Source organism: Pipistrellus kuhlii, unplaced genomic scaffold (genome assembly GCF_014108245.1).
Source record: "Pipistrellus kuhlii isolate mPipKuh1 unplaced genomic scaffold, mPipKuh1.p scaffold_m20_p_3, whole genome shotgun sequence".
Classification (NCBI taxonomy): Eukaryota; Metazoa; Chordata; class Mammalia; order Chiroptera; family Vespertilionidae; genus Pipistrellus; species Pipistrellus kuhlii.
The window spans coordinates 65177329-65193412 of NW_023425529.1; the positions used below are offsets into that span (position 1 = coordinate 65177329).

At 42.1% G+C, this 16084-nt stretch overlaps 1 protein-coding gene across 6 annotated transcripts in view; it reads left to right on the top strand.

Moving 5' to 3' along the window:
- Nucleotides 1-16084, top strand: part of NAV3 (neuron navigator 3) — a 558961-nt gene that overhangs the window by 280247 nt on the left and 262630 nt on the right. The window lies entirely within an intron of this gene.

Here is a 16084-nt window from a genome sequence, read left to right on the forward strand (position 1 = left end):
ATGTCAAATTTAATTTTTGTGGACCTAAAAGTGTGGAGCTGTATAGGTCATGGCTTGTAGGAGACCAATTTTAGGCTCTTCCTAAACCTACGGACACAGCATCTGCTTCCACAAGCCACTAGGCAGCTTGTAAGCTCATACATATTCTACAGTCTTGGAGGGCATCAGAAAGAACAGATTGATTTTTCTATCAAGGCATTGACTTTGTATTCTTGGCCCTTTCGTTTTTCTTTTCTTTTTTTGTGCTTTTCCCATGATCACTGTTGACTGTCATTGATACTTTATCTGTCCTAGACAGCAGCTCATCTAAACTCTTATGCAAGTAAACCTTGTGAAGCCATTACAGGGTGTTTTGACTCATGTGTACTATCACATCATCCCACTCCTTTCACTTGATAGAAGGTTTGAATATTTACTGGCATTCTCTCCGTAACCCTGGAGCTCTGCTTCATTTTCTACTGCCTTTTCTTGTCATTTTAACTAATCTCCATTCTCTCTCTCTCTCTCTCTCTCTCTCTCTCTCTCTCTCTCTCTCTCTCTTTTTTTTACTTAAGAACAAAGTGGTCTTTTCCAAGGGAGGCATGATTAAACCTCTGTTGACTTCAGTTTCAAGTTACTTTGTCTCAGCAACTTGAATTGCAAGCCTATAGGCTGTCCTGGCTTTAGGACTCATCTGGCTTCAGTGGCCTCTTCTTCTTTCCTCCATGAACTGTACCTAGTCTCCATCAGACAACCCTGGGCTTTTGTTTTATCCTTTTCTGGTTTTACATGGGCAGACTGTGTGTGTAAGGGGTGGGGGACAGGGGACGGGAGGTATATGTATAATATGCCTGTGTTCATTGGAATTCATGTTATTCACAGCTTTGTGGCATTGTACAATTCTAATGAGGCCTCGAGAGAAGAATTCTATGCATTTCCTATGGATTTTATTCTGGTGGAACTCAACTTCCGGTCTCAAACCTCTTGGTTTCTTCATAGCTCTTTTTCCAAGTGGTCCATATCTCAGCCGATCTTATACTGGAGTGCTATAACTCACTGGTAATTTTTATTATAAGTACCCATTTTATTTGGCATTTCATTGTTTTTGGAATTAATATTCCATTTCTTAGAACAACCGTTATAGCCTAGGTGTCTATATTTCCATTTCATATGGGAAAATATGATGGCTGTGGACCTTGTCTAAGTTGACTAAGACCACACACACTTGAACCAACACTGGATTTCTGGCCTTTGGTATATTTTGAAATCCTGATATATCACTGATTCACAAGTGTCATCTAGAAAGCTCCATATAATGCATTTGCATATCTTTCCAACTCTCATAAAAGTAGTCAAGCCAGTTGAATATAATTTTTTATCCTGTTAATAACACAAGTTAAATATAAGATAAAGCATAAAGCTGTCAGAATTTTGTAACAGAATAGACCAGAAGTGTGACAGGGGAATCAGGGATGATATTAGGGCTTCAGCTTGATCAATTGGAGGGATACAATTGATGTGAAGTGATACAGGAAAGAATGCAAGAGGAGCCAATTTGTGTGAGATAGGGATCAGCAGCCCAGTTTTAGAAATGTTGAGTTTGAGATGTCTAGTGTCATGGTTCTCCAGAGAAACTCACCAAAAAATTGTATTGTGGAGATTTGTTATCAGACCTTGACTCACGATGATATGGAGACTGACAAGACCCACAATCTGCCATCTGAAGCTGACGACCCACCAAAGCCAGTGGTGTATTTCTAGACAGCCAAAGGTATAATAACTTCCAGTCTGAGTCTTTAGGCCTGAGACCAGGAATGCCACGGTCAGGAGAACATTAGCTGAGTCAGCCATAGAGCGAAATTCAACCTTTCTCACCCTTTTATTCTGTTCAAGTCCTTAAAGGATTGGATTAGGCCTGCCACCCTGAAGAGAGCCATAGATTCAAAATTATTTTCAGAAAAACCCTCATAGACACACTTATAAATAATGTTTTACTAGAAATCTGGGCATCTAGTGGCCCTGCTGAGTTGACATAAAATTAACCATCACAAGATGCTTTTGGGATATTCAAATAGAGGTATTGGGCTCACAGATGGAAATATGCATTTGGACTTTAAGGGGAGTGGTAACTATAGCTAATAATTTTAAAGTAGTAATGTATGGTAGGATGTAAAACCATAAAACTTGATGAAATCTCCAAGGGAGAGAGTGTGCATAGAGAAGAGAAGAGGTTTACCACAGATACTTGGGAAATGTCAATGTTCAGAAGGCAGAGGATGAAGAAAAAGCATTGTGGAGAAGTAGAAGCCAGGGAGGCGGGAGCAAAACCTAGAGACTGTGTTATCCTGGAAGTCAAGTGAAGAATAAATTCAAGGAGGAGAGAATGATCAGCTACATCAAATGCTGCTGACAAGTCAAGTGGATGAAAACTAAAACTTGACCAGTAAATTTAACACTTGGAAATAATTATTGATCTTAACAAAGACAGTGTGTAGGGAGGGAGGGGAGATGGAGTCATAAATGGCATTGGAGAGAGTTTTATGAAGATTAGATTCTGAGGAGGCAGGATGACCTTTCCAAGCTTTCCTGAAGAGTCAGATTTGAACTGATTTTTTTCTGAAAGTTTAATGTGAATTTTGGAGCAGGGAAGGTTGTGGAGTCTAAATTTTTAATAATATTGGAATTGTCCAGTGAGTCATATTTTATGTGTTCAAAATTTAAAAGTTTCTATGGCTATTTCAAAGCCAACTGCTGATGCACTGATTACCAGAAACTCACAATTTAGTCAACTTAATTTCTGTCCCTAATGTTCTTTTTTTCTTCTGTTTATTCTATTGTTTCATCTGCTATGTACTAATTGCCCTTCTTTCCGTTGACTACTCTCTTGAAATATTGACTGTCTTTTTATTCCTTTCACTTCCAAATCTGCTAAAAGAGGCCTCAATGGAAGAGACTATTCTTTATCCTCATCACATTTCTTTCCTGTAGGTTGGGCCTGGCACCTGCCTCTCCACTCGTTTATGAATGGAGAACCTGGTAGTTGTATTTGTTTGATCCTTCTCAGTATGCCATCCTAAACTCTGCTCTCACAGTCAGTCATCCTGAGGGCAAGAGAAGGCTCACATACTCCTCTCCTTCTAATGTTTCTTCTGCCAGTTGCACTCATTGAATATGAAGAACATTTAACATATGAAATGTTAGCTGTTAAGAAGTCCACCTGAGTCTGAAAATGCAACTCTGAAGTTCCCCAGCAATGTCTTTCAGACGTGCCCTCTGGATTTAGCAATATTCTTCCACCATATGCATGTAAATGTGAGTGTGTGAGTGTGTGTGTGTGTGTGTGTGTGTGTGTGTGTGTAATTATTGGGGGGTGAACAGATGGGGCTGTTTAAAGTAAGTGATTTTTATCATAATTGTGTTTTTACCTTTATTCTAATCTCTGAAATAAGATTTATATTCTTGAATTTTTTAGCATTACATTCTAGTTGTAAATACGTTGTTTTAAGAAATTGTCTCCTGAGACTTTGCATACTTTATGGATAGTGGACTTTCTCTGATATTTCTCTGTTAATCTCCTCTAATTAGGATGCTGCTATACCTGAAATTGGTTTCAAGACTTTGTATGCTCACTCTAAACTAATATTTTATTAAATGAATTTTTTTGTTGTTTTTATGTTGTGTGAACATCCCCTTTGAAACTGAGTCTATGAAAAAATGCAATAAAAATTATCCCAGTAGGTAGGTGGTCATGAAAACTAATCCCATAGGAACTAGAAAAGCACAGATTCATGCACATTGAAAGGAAGTTATTTATAATAGAAGGTGGCTGGCGGGGTGGGACTGGGTGGGATGGGCCTGACATGCCCTGAGCTATCCTCCCATGGTCCCTCTCTGGCCAGCTGCACCTGGGCCAGCACTGGAGCTTGAGGAGAGTATGCAAAGTGAGTGGCGTCCTTCCAGCAGGTGGGGTCCCTTGACCTGGCCTGTGGAGATTGGGCCAAAACTGGCATTCTAACATTCCCCGAGGGGTCCCGGAGTGCCAGAGGGAACTCTGTGAAGTTTCTGTGGCTCAGCAGCTCATGCATTGAGCATCTGCCCTCTGGTGTAATTGTGCATCATAACCTACTCTTGTCAGACTGTTGGCCTGTTGATTGGTCGCTGAGGCGTTCATATATTTAGATTAGAGGCCCGATGCACAAAATCCATGCAAGGGGCTTGGCACTTGCAGTCCTGGCTTCATCAGGAAGGTCGTCCAGAAGAATGTCCTGCTTTCTGGTCTAATTAACATATTAAACTTTTATTATTATAGAGGCCCAATGCATGGAATTTGTGCATGGGAGACGGGGTATCCCTCAACCCAGCCTGTATCCTTTCTAATCTGGGACATCAGGGGATGTCTGACTGCTGGTCAGACATTCCTCTCACAACCTGGGACTGCTGGCTCACAACCGTTTGCCTGCCTGCCTGCCTGATTGCCCCTAACCGCTCTCCTACCAGCCTGACCAGCACCTAACTGCTCCCCTGCAAGCCTAGTCATCCCCAACTGCCCTCCCTCCCCTGTTGTCCTGGTCCCCTCAACTGCCCTCCCTACCCTGCAGGCCTGTTTGCCCCCAACCGCCCTCCCTCCCCTGTTGTCCTGGTCCCCTCAACTGCCCTCCCTATCCTGCAGGCCTGTTTGCCCCAACTGCCCTCCCTCCCTGTTGTCCTGGTCCCCTCAACTGCCCTCCCTCCCCTGCAGGCCTGTTTGCCCCCAACTGCCCTCCCCTTCTGGCCTGATCACCCACAGCTACCCTCCCCTGCTGGTCATCTTATGGTGGCCATCTTTGACCACATGGGGCAGCCATCTTTTGGGAGGGTATGAGGGTGAATTTGCATCTTACCACTTTATTTTATAGGGTGCTTTAGAACTATTGCCAGATTCTCTTAATTCTGTCCTAACTTACTTTGGGCTTAGAACCAAACGTTGTTTTCATGCTATTTGATTATACTTCTGTCTACTCTAATTTTCCTTCCACACCTTATCTGCACAAGAGCTGGTGTTTATTTTCTTGCTGTTCATGTCATATGGTTGCATTAATTTGAGCAAGTATCTTATTTTTAAAAATACTAAGGAACCTGAAATGAGTGTGTAGTCAATACACAAATCAAAGAATAAAAGTTGCTCTCATAGTGCTCAGAGATCATACATCTGAAACTGTTATCTGTGTCTTTTTTAATACCAATTTTAACCTCAAAATTCCAGCTTCAAGATGAATAGATGTATTACAAGCTATAAATGTTACTGTGGGGAATAAAACCAAAGTATATCATCTCAATTTATATTTGTTAGTGATAGTATACAAGTAGAAAATGGTTTTTTTTTATTTCATGCATTTTTATATAATCACTGAATCATTTTTTAACAGTAATTCTCTTTAAATGTTAGATCATTATCTCAAATACTATACTTATAGAGGTAAAAAGTGCCATATAATTTTAAAAGTAGAGAGACCTTCAAAATACATATGTCAAATTATAGCATGCTGAAAGCTAGAAAACTTGAGTGATCTGTCAAGTTATGGGAGTTTGGTTCCATAACTGCTTCTATTTTTTTTAAGCTTAAAATATATTCAGCTCATATTTTCAGTTTACATATTCAGTTATATATTTATATCCACTGGATTTTATCTCCACATTTTATGCATTTCTCACTCTTAGACATTTTTTGAATTAATCATAATCTAGAAATAATGTTTCTTTTATAACAATCATAATTATTTTATTGTTTAATAAAAACTACATTATCTGTGGCTGACCAGACCCATAGAACTATTAGCACAGATATTACTACAATAAGTTCCTTTTGTGTGTTTATCACAACAGAAACTTTTTGAACTAATGACAACATTTGGATTTCTGTTAAGTAATTTGTGCACTGGGGGGGGGGGGGGTATCATGAGTGCCAGCTCTCTCCCTTCATATCTCTGATTGTGATCCCACAATCCACTGAGGAGGCAGCATGCCAGGGACATTGATCCAACTGGTCACTTCTGATTAGATGAAGGGTGGGTTTTGATCCATTGCTATGTCAATTCTGTTTCTTCTCCCTGGAAGTTGTGGACTGCGAATGTAAATAGTTAGCTGTTGACACTGGATATATTAGTACAGAAATACCAGACCTGGATTTGTCATGGACTTGCAGAGCAGAGAAAGCCAATTCACCCCATGAGAGAAAAATGAAGTGGAGAAAAGCAGGCATAAGAGACATTAGAGAAAGAGGAAGGGAGGAGGAGGGAGAGGGAAGGGAGGAGTGGAGGAAACACAAATGAGCTATTATTCCCAAGAGTTTCCAGTTAATTTTAATGACCTGTTTATGGGTTCTTCAGACCCAGCAGACTCACTTTAGGACAGACAAACCTCTGAATATTCATAATAAACTCTCTTTTTCATCTAAATCTTCCTTGTATACATTTACATGTGTTGCAATCCACATAAAAAGATGGTTTTTTAAATCTAAATGACACAATAGTTAATACTGCCAGGAAGGGAAGATTACTCAAGAGAAGGGACAGGGTTTAAAGGACTGAAAAAGAATCCCCAGGCAGTGCAGCCGAGTGTGACTCAGAGCCACACAGTCTGGGTCGAAATCCCAGCCCCACCACACACCGCTGTATATATAGGCCAATTCTGTGACCTTTCTTTCTGAGTAAAGTGAGATAAAAATAGTGCCACCCTCACATGGTGTTTGGGAAGACAATGCTTTAATTAATATAAAGATTCAGATGAATGCTTGGCACATAGGAAGTCTACATGTGTCAGCTATTAAACTATTATTTTTATTTGCTGGGAGAAAAATAGCTAACACTATATAACTTTAAAGGAAGTGTGTATCCCATAGAGGTTAAGGTCTATCATTACTTAGTAGTTACATCCTTCTACACTTCACCACTGTCCTGGCCCCCCACCTTCAAGCAGGCTTCCAAAGTCCATCATCTACACACTCTAAGAAGGTATCTTCATTGTCACTCTTTCACCCAAAGATATCAAACCTGAATTCAGATCTGCAGCTCTCTGTCCAGCTTCCTGGATCTCTTGGATCTGATTTCCAGTCACCCTCTTCTCTGTCCCCTTGAAGCCACCTCCTTCCTGTCCTAAGCACATGCCTTTCATCTCTGGCTTTAGGAACCTTATTTTGAGTTTCTCGTGTAACAGACTTAGGATGACTACTAGAAAAGCAAAAGTTAAGTGCAATTTCTCATATCATGGGGCTCTAGAGCAATGGAGGAAGCATGGGCACTACAGTTTTGGGCATTTGTGTAACCAACTATGAAAGGGATCCTAGGAACAGGATACCTAAGTTGGGGGGAAGAGGGAAGGTAGACTCTGTAGACATGAAAACCATCCCCTGATAAGATATGACTTGAAGAATGAATGGAAACTTGCCAGCTGAGTAAAAGTGGAAAAGGGCATTCATCTAAGAAGTGTGTCCAAAGGCCTGGAGTCAGGACAGATGAGAGCTCATTCAGGGAACTGTACTCACTCCCAGTCTGAATTTTTGAGAACTGTATTCATATCTGTGAAAGCATTTCCTTCTTGACTTTCTAGAAGCTGAGCCTTGGGGTAGAACTGGTAGCCCTCTCTGGTATCTCAGGATCTAATTCAATCCCATCTCTTCTATGAAACTCTTTTCACATATTCTAGACCTCCTGGTACTTCCACTGGGAAAACTAGTAACACAAGTCACTAGCTACCCTATCATGGACTTTTATATGGTCTTCAACTATGTTTATTCAACTGTTTGCTGTATATGAGCCCTCACAACAATCCTATCTAATAAAAGGGTAATATGAAAATTAACCATTATCTCATGACAAAAATGGCCGTGCCCATAGCCACAAAGATGGTGGCATCCACCAGAGCCACGGAGCTGGCAGAGCAGATGGGAGGCTTGAAGCTTCCTGCATGCTGAGGCTGGCTGATAAGGGAGACATGCAGGGAGTGCAGTGGGGAGACATGTGGGGAGTGAGTGAGGTACCCTGTCTGGGGGTTCCAAATCCATCATTGATTCCTTTCACTGCTGATTCCCCTACTCTCAGGTATCCTAATGTAAAAGCTGTTCCATGCAAATATGCCATGTCCTAATCGGTGAATCCTAAACTGAATGGGTGTCACATCTGGGCAACCTAACTCCCATTAGAAAAAGGACCTGGGAGGAGGGATTTAGGAGTCAGGAAGCCATCGTGATCTGCTCAGTCTCCGGAACTGCTGTCAAACACAGGCAGTCTGAGACCCTTCCCAACACCACTGAGCTAAACCTGAGAACCAAGATATTGCCAAGGCCCAAAGTTGATGGGGGTAAGGGGACAGGGGATCAAAGCAAGCAAAACAGGCAACTCAATCAAAGAGCCAGGACCCTAAGAAAAGGCAGAGAAATGTCCTGACCACCATGTCCTACAGTCAAGAAGCAGAGTCAGAATTAAGAAGCGAAGTCTTACCTCAGCGCTTGGGTATCTAAAAATAGCAGTTCCATCCCAAAGTCCACTGCCATGTTTGCCGCAGATGGGAGGCCTATAGAGAACTTTCAGGGCAGCCCTATAACCTCCAGGGACAGCAGCTTTGGAGAGGGAGGGACTGCAGCACTCCCTGTGTGCAAAGAGCTAGCCCCACAAACCTTGACCTATTCCCAAGAGCAGTGCTGCTGGAAACCTCCAGCCCACCTTCTCCAGAGCCAAGGAGAAAGACTGAGAGACCACAGGCAGGTACAGAGGCTCCTGTGGCCCAAATGCTGTCGTAGTCTCTGTTACCTAGCCTCTGCGCCCTAGCCGATTCCCGGGTGCTTGCAGAACAGCAAGGAGCCAGCTGCTCTGTCCTACAGAGCATGTGCTCCACCAGGAGAGGACAGGGATGTAGGGAGGAAACAGCCTCAGACAGACATGAGGTGCAGCAGTCTGGAGGCACGGGCACCATGAAGACATGGGAATGAAGCCACATAGGGGCTCCACGAGGGAGGGGCCAAGGGAGGCTAGTTTAGGGAAAGTGGACAGATGGAGGAGAGCCAGGTGGATGCCTGCAGAAGGGCATCGGGCAGAGGGCACAGCCTATGGAGGGGCAGCAGGACGAGCAAGAGGCAGAATTGAAGGGGATCAGGCTGAGTGGGAGGCACGTCCTGCAGGGATCCAGGGCCTGTGAGAACCTGGTGTCCCCTGATTCCCTGAGTGCAGGGGGAAGCCCCGGGCTGTAGGTGAGGACCTGCTGGCTTCTGTGTCAGGAGCAGACTGAGAGGGAAGAGGAAGCAGGGAGACAACAGGAGGCGACAGCACCTTTCCCAAGCCCATGCGGAGACAGTGGAAGCTGTGGCAGCCGCAGTGGCGGCTTTGGAGTGTGCAGGAGGGAAGCCGGAGTGTGAGGACTGATGTGGGGGCGGGGAGAGCTGAGGAGGCCTCATGCTCTGCTTGGCCCCTGGAAAGACAGGGTCTCTGGCAGCTGCTGGCAGGGGGCTGTCTGTTTTGAGGGTCTGACTGTAAAACCCAGGCCTTAGTTTGAGCTCCACATGAGGATTATAGAGTGTTCAGGACCAGTCTCCCACCCTGAGGACCAGGAGGTGGGTCATTCCAGGCTGGCTGCCCTAATCCCTCCTCGCCGCCCCCACCCCCAAACTCTCTTCAGTGATGACAAGTACTTATTGGGAACAAACAAATGGTTTTAGTTTTGGTACAAAAAAACCAACAAAACAGAATGTACAGTATTATGGAAAGCAAACATTTGGAAACTAGAAAAATGAATCTTCCTTTTGGGCATGCAGATCAGCTGTGCCCAGCTGGGTTGTGAATGACACAAAAGGTCTCAGGGTCCAATGCAAACTGCTTCCCCAGGTGATCTGACTTCAATCCCCCAATCCAGTTTCCAGGACAGAGAGGATCCTGCACCACAGAACAGAATGCTGAGCCCAGCCCCAAGTACTGTGGCCTAAGGCAATGCTTGGGGTGCTTCCATAGAAAGAAACACTCCTGAGATGCTGGGACAGGGCAATCAGCATCCAGATCAATACCTCTTACTCCCACACTGGATCTGTGGTTCTCCCAGCTTAGCCCCTCCCCCTCCCACGTCCCTCCCAGGTGAACCACAGATGGCCCTTCCCATCCCCCACTCTCTTTAGCTCTGATGGGAGGTAGTGAGGATGGGGGGTCATGCCAGAAATCTGGGGGCCTCAAAGGAGTTCCACTTAAAGAGCCAGAGACACTGTCTTATGAGTGCGTGTTTAGAACCGTTCCCCCTCCCTTCCTCTGACCCTGTCACTGCAAAACTTTGCTTTTTGGGGCAAGTCAACCTCTTGAGTGTTAATTCTCTCTCCTTTAAAATAAGAACAAGAGCCCAGCAGTTGAAAATAGACCTATAACTCAGGAGGTCAAGGTTTGACAGGAGGCAGCCAATCCATGATTCTCTCTCATCATTGATGTTTCTCTCTCTCTTTCCCTCTCCTTTCTTCTCTGAAATCCTAAGATATCCTATATAATAGAAGACTAATATGCATGTTGTCCCCTCAACCAGGAGTTTGACCACTTGCTATGATATGCACTGACCACCAGAGGATGGCACAGAGCATAGTAGGTGTCGGGGATGAGGCACTGGCAGTGGATGGCAGTGGAGGTCCTGCTGGCTCCAATGGGCTTCTGAGACTGCAGGGGCTGGTTAGGCTCACCGTGGGTTCCCGCAGGAGCTGGTCTGCCAAGTCTGGCTAGGGGAGAACGTGCTGCCATCCTGGCTTCTGTGCAGTGCAGCTGGGCAACCCAGAGGCCCATGCTGCACCCTCTCCCAAGGTGTTTAGTCACACTTACCACATCTCAGCATAGGGACTTGGGCATCGTGACTCAGGAAGAGGGGGCAAGTGGGGGTGTGGGAGCTCAGGTACTGCCCAGGGCCAAGAGGTCAGCTGGGACCTGCCCTTCCATGCCATACACTCACAATTCAATAGCCAGCCAGGCCTAGGGATCGTACCTGTGCATGAATTCCAAGCCTCTAGTCTATATTAATAAAAGCCTATGTGGTCATCAAGCCCTCACACCATGACGCCCTCATGCCACAATGAGTGATCACCAGGAGGCTGCATGCACAGGGGGCTTGCGAAGGTGGGCAGGGCTGTGTGTGTACATGGGTGCAGCATGGAAGCGGGTCCCGCAGCTCCTTGGGGCAAGGAGGGGGTCCTGCGGCTCCATGAGGTGTGGAGGGGGGACCCCCAGCCCCAGCCTACCTCTTTGGGGCAATCTACTGAGGAGCCCTGGAAGGGAGGGTGGGGCTTACCTCCTTGGGGTGATCAATCATGGGGCTCCTACACTGTGAGAGGGCACAGGCCAGGCTGGGGGACCCCACTACCACAAGTGCATGGATTTCATGCACTGGGTCTCTACTACTATATAATAGGTACTATTACTAGACCTGATTTCAGTTAAAGCTAAGGCTCAGCACCATCTCTCTAAGCACCTAAAAGATAGCTAATATATACCATACGCTGAACACATGCATGATACTGGGCCCATGAATAAGTTCAGTAAACACTAACTGGGTATACTGTTTCTTAGCTGAATCTTTCATAAGGGTCGCAGATTTGCAAGCAGGTATAGGTACATATGAACTTTTCTTTCCCAGTGTGAGTGGCTGCATAATGTTAGTGGCTTATATACTGCCACATCATTTTCTTCCATACAGTTCTGGGAAGCCAGAAATGAACCACCCCCATGCAGAAGCTATAATGTTGTGGTTAACATTGGTTTTAGCATATTTCCTTATATTTTATCCTTATTTTAAAACTTACTGAAGTCTTATATGTAAGTAGCAATCACAAATTACATGTTTACTTTTCAGTGGAATGTTACAAAACAACTTATATGCAGAATTGCTTGTTTTCACACAGACTACTGGTTACATAGATATTAAAGTCACTATTATAAATATAATATAAAATCAACAACATATGCCTCTAGAGAGTACTGCAGCTGACATATTGTTTATGACTTCGTATGGGCTAAATATATTGTGCTTCACTGAAAAGCTTGGAAGTTATTTATTTACTTAGAAATACAAATGGTTTCCTAATTGACATCATAGACCACAATGTACATGAATGTGTCCATTAGAAGAAAAAGAAACAATGATGCCAGTGTTTTTAAGAGGGAAAAATGCACTTTAAAAGTAATATACCCTTGTTGCTCTCTAGCTTCCAGTATCTAAACAGCTTTTGGTGATCATATAACTTTCATTTTATATCCTTTGGCTTTTTCGCTATTTTTTCTGAAAATAATATCTATCATAAAAATGCATGCTTTTCTTTGATAACTGGTTTAGATACAGTTAAAAGACATTGATTAATGGATGGGTTTTTCCACGGCTTTACTAATCACAGTATTTCAGAGGAATGTTCAACATATTATTCTAAAAGTTTTTTCTCCTTTGCATAATTTATAGATCAGATTACCTCTTCTGTATAATAGTGGTGCTTTGTCCTTGCCTATGAAAATAGATTGAATAGTTTAAAGAACTTGAGAGTAAAAACAAACTATAAACTCTATATAGTTCAGTGAAAAGAACATAGATATGGAAATAGGTAGACTGGTTTCAAATCATGACCCTTCCATTTATTTTTTGATCCTGCTCAAGTTCCTTAATTTCTCAAAGCCACGGGTTGTTGTTTGTTTTGTTTTGTTTTTAAATCTATAAAATGAGGTTAATAATATTTGCCTTACAGTTTTTTTTGTGAGGATTAATCATATACAAGATAATATAGGCCTCGCATGTAGCCAGTGCTTAAAATGTGGCTACTGTTATAATTAGTTTTATATTTGTAAAAGTTAGAGAATTTTAAAAGCAATTTGACTATTAAAAATGACATATGTTTTAAAACAGGAACTAAAAATCAGTAAATGGCCTGGCTGGTGTGGATCAGTTGGTTGAGTGTTGTCCCATGTACCAGGAGGTCATCGGTTCAATTCCTTGTCAGGATACTTGCCCGGATTGAGTGCTTGATCCCCAGTGGAGGAGGAAGCAGGGGTGCAGAGGGCAGCTGATTGATGTTTCTATCACTCCCTCCATTTCCCTTCCTCTCTCTGAAACAAATAAAAAAAAAAAAAAAAAATATATATATATATATATATATATATATATATATATATATTTAAAAATATATATATTTAAAATATATATATTTTAAATTATTAAGTGAATCTGAACCAATGTAGCTGATAATTTTTCAGGGACATTTTTCTTTCTTGGTCTTGCTCAAACATCTGTTCCATTTAGAGAGCCCTGCTTCTGTACAGATAATGGCTCCATTCCATCCTGGCCAAAGGTGATCACAATGGATGCTGACAGGAGGGAAATAGCACAAGAGATGACAGACAGCTCTGAGTCTGTGAAAGAGGAAGAAGGCTGTGAAGAGATTGTGGCACCACAGGCTGGTGCTCCAAGGCCTGGAGGAAAGGCATTAATTCTCTTTTAAGTAGAATTTGTTCTTTACTGGGACATGAACAGATACATCACACTTTTGCCTTTTGAAATCAGCTTCTGACATGAAGTTTGTTGCCTTTTGAATGCATCGCCCTTCCTGGAATGAGTCAGTGGAAAAGGGGAATTTATTTTACAGCTTTCTTGCACAAATAATTTTTCATGAATGCTTTATGTACTGTGGAATAATCTCTTTCATCTTTATGACTATCACAAATTCTATTGAAATGATTGGACTAGCTTCAGAGTCTGCAGTTACAGTGTACATATTGAAAGTCATCACAGTTTACTTTAAACTCACAAAACTGTATAAAAAGAAATTTATTGTACATTTCCCTTGGTGACATAGATATCTTTAGGGACTATGATATATCAAAATATTTAAGCAATCATTTAGATGTCTTGCTGCTGTCATTCTTGGGACAACTTTACAATGTTCCTACTATTTTTATTTTAAATTTCTTTTCAGAATTGCACTATTTTACTGTCAAGGCATTTTAAAACTATGTCCCGCAGGAAGTTCAGTTAGGAGGAAATTTGGGGTGTTTTGTTTAACAGATTGTGAAAGTTGCCATAATCTAAAAACTCTTTCTTGCCTGTGTCTAAGTTTACATTTGCCCTGAACTTCAGCAATCTGCGAGTGGCTGGCCACAGGAAGCATTTAGTCCTCAGTTCTGGGAAACCACCCTACCAGCAATGCCTTCTACACCTGAAGAGGGTGGTGTAGAAAGTCCTGGCACCCCATCCCAATGACGCCTGTAGGAGTATACTGTGCTGAAAGCACTCAGTCTGTGCCTTGTCCTCTGTGTCCAGGAGGTTCCCCTAGAGCTCAGAGAGAAAGTGAGCACCCCAGGAAGTTCATGCTATGTCTCCAAAAACATTTTTCTTGAAAGCTGAAGCATGGAAGGAAACAATAAGGCAGAGAGAATGAGAGGGCTAGATACTGTGGTCATATAGATGCTAATCAGTAGAGACTCCAAGAGCAGAAATGGGAAACCCCAAAACCTTCTATATTTGAGACAGGAGGGAAAGCCCATATTTTTATACTCTTACCAGCCTGTCATATGATACCTAGCAGGTAGTGTGAGTGAAGTAAAATGATTCTGACTCAACGAAAGAATGAGAACCCATAAGGCGGTGCTGTCATTTCAACCAAACGTTAACCGTAGAAGAACAAAGTAGGAATGCGTCTGGGGAGATAGAAGAACAAAGTATTGTAGGAATGCATCTGGGGAGAAAGCAAAGAGCCATCTGGATGAGAAAAGTGATCAGGTCCTCAAGTTGACAAGGTAGAAAAAAAGAACACCAGAAACAGGTTATGTGTTCTAGAATTCCCTTGGGTAAATGGTATTGGAATCTGGCATTTTTATAAAATGGATCTGGATTTGTTGACTAGTGAGAGCATGAAACTGTCACCATCATAATTTATAAAGTTTGCTTCATTGTGCCAGAATTGTTACAAATTTTTACTCTCATTCTTACGTCTGTGTTTCTATTAACAGGTCAACTAATAAGAACAGATAATAGGATACTTTGGTTTGCTATCAATTTAGATTTAAAGAATTGCATCCTCTTCTGGGTTGTTTCCACAATAGCCTGGCAAGTGATTATCCATTCCATGTACAAAAACACCTCTTTCTAGCAATTATTTTTTTAATTTTTTTACATAAAAATTATCTATAGACTGATATAAAAGAGCAAATACTTAATCATCAGAGTTGGCCAAAAATCAGTCTTCAAGATTTAAGAAATGTATCTGAAATAAAAATTATTTATAATAACCCTCTGTTTCCATTGCAAAATGTATTGATTTTAATATAAAAATAATGTTGTAAGTCACTTGTCATTAAAGTTGATTTCCATAGAAGATGGAACATCTTATTCAAAAAGTGTCTTATGGGACTGGTCACCCCTTTGGTAACTCAGGGGTGTTCATACCTCCATTTAAAAAATGCAGGCTTTGAAATCTGGAAGTTCCAGGTTTAAATTGAGACTCTGTCTCTTACTTGCTGTGTTATTCTGTAGAAGTAACTTAAACTTAGCAAGACTTGTTTTTTATCAGTTAAAAGGGAATGATACTTCATTGAGTGAATGGCATCCATTCATTGAAGCAATGTAATGAAAATTGCCTGGAATGTATTATCATCGGGGATTGAATTGTATACCTCAAAAGATATGTTAAAGTTCTCACCTAGTGTACCTGTGAAGGTGACCTTATTTGAAAGTAAGGCTTTTGTTTATATAATTGAGTTAAATTGAGACTATACAGGGTTTTAATCTAATGAATGACTGGTACCCTTTTAAGAAGGAGAAAATTTGGATCCAGATACACAAGGAAAACACCATGTGGCCACAAAAGCAGAGAAGGGAGTCTACAAACCAAGCAATGCCTAATAACTCCATTACAGTGTTATCATGTTGATTTAAATTGTCTTGTTTCTGCTCAGCCAATGTAGCTCAGTAGTTGAGCATCGGCCGACCCATGAACCAGGTCAGGGATCATGCCCAGGTTTAGTGCTTGATCCCCAGGCAGGGGTGTGCAGGAGGCAGCCAATCAGTGATTCTCACTCATTGATATTTCTCTCCCTCTCTCCCTTTTCCTTCCTCTCTCTGAAGTCAATAAAACATAATT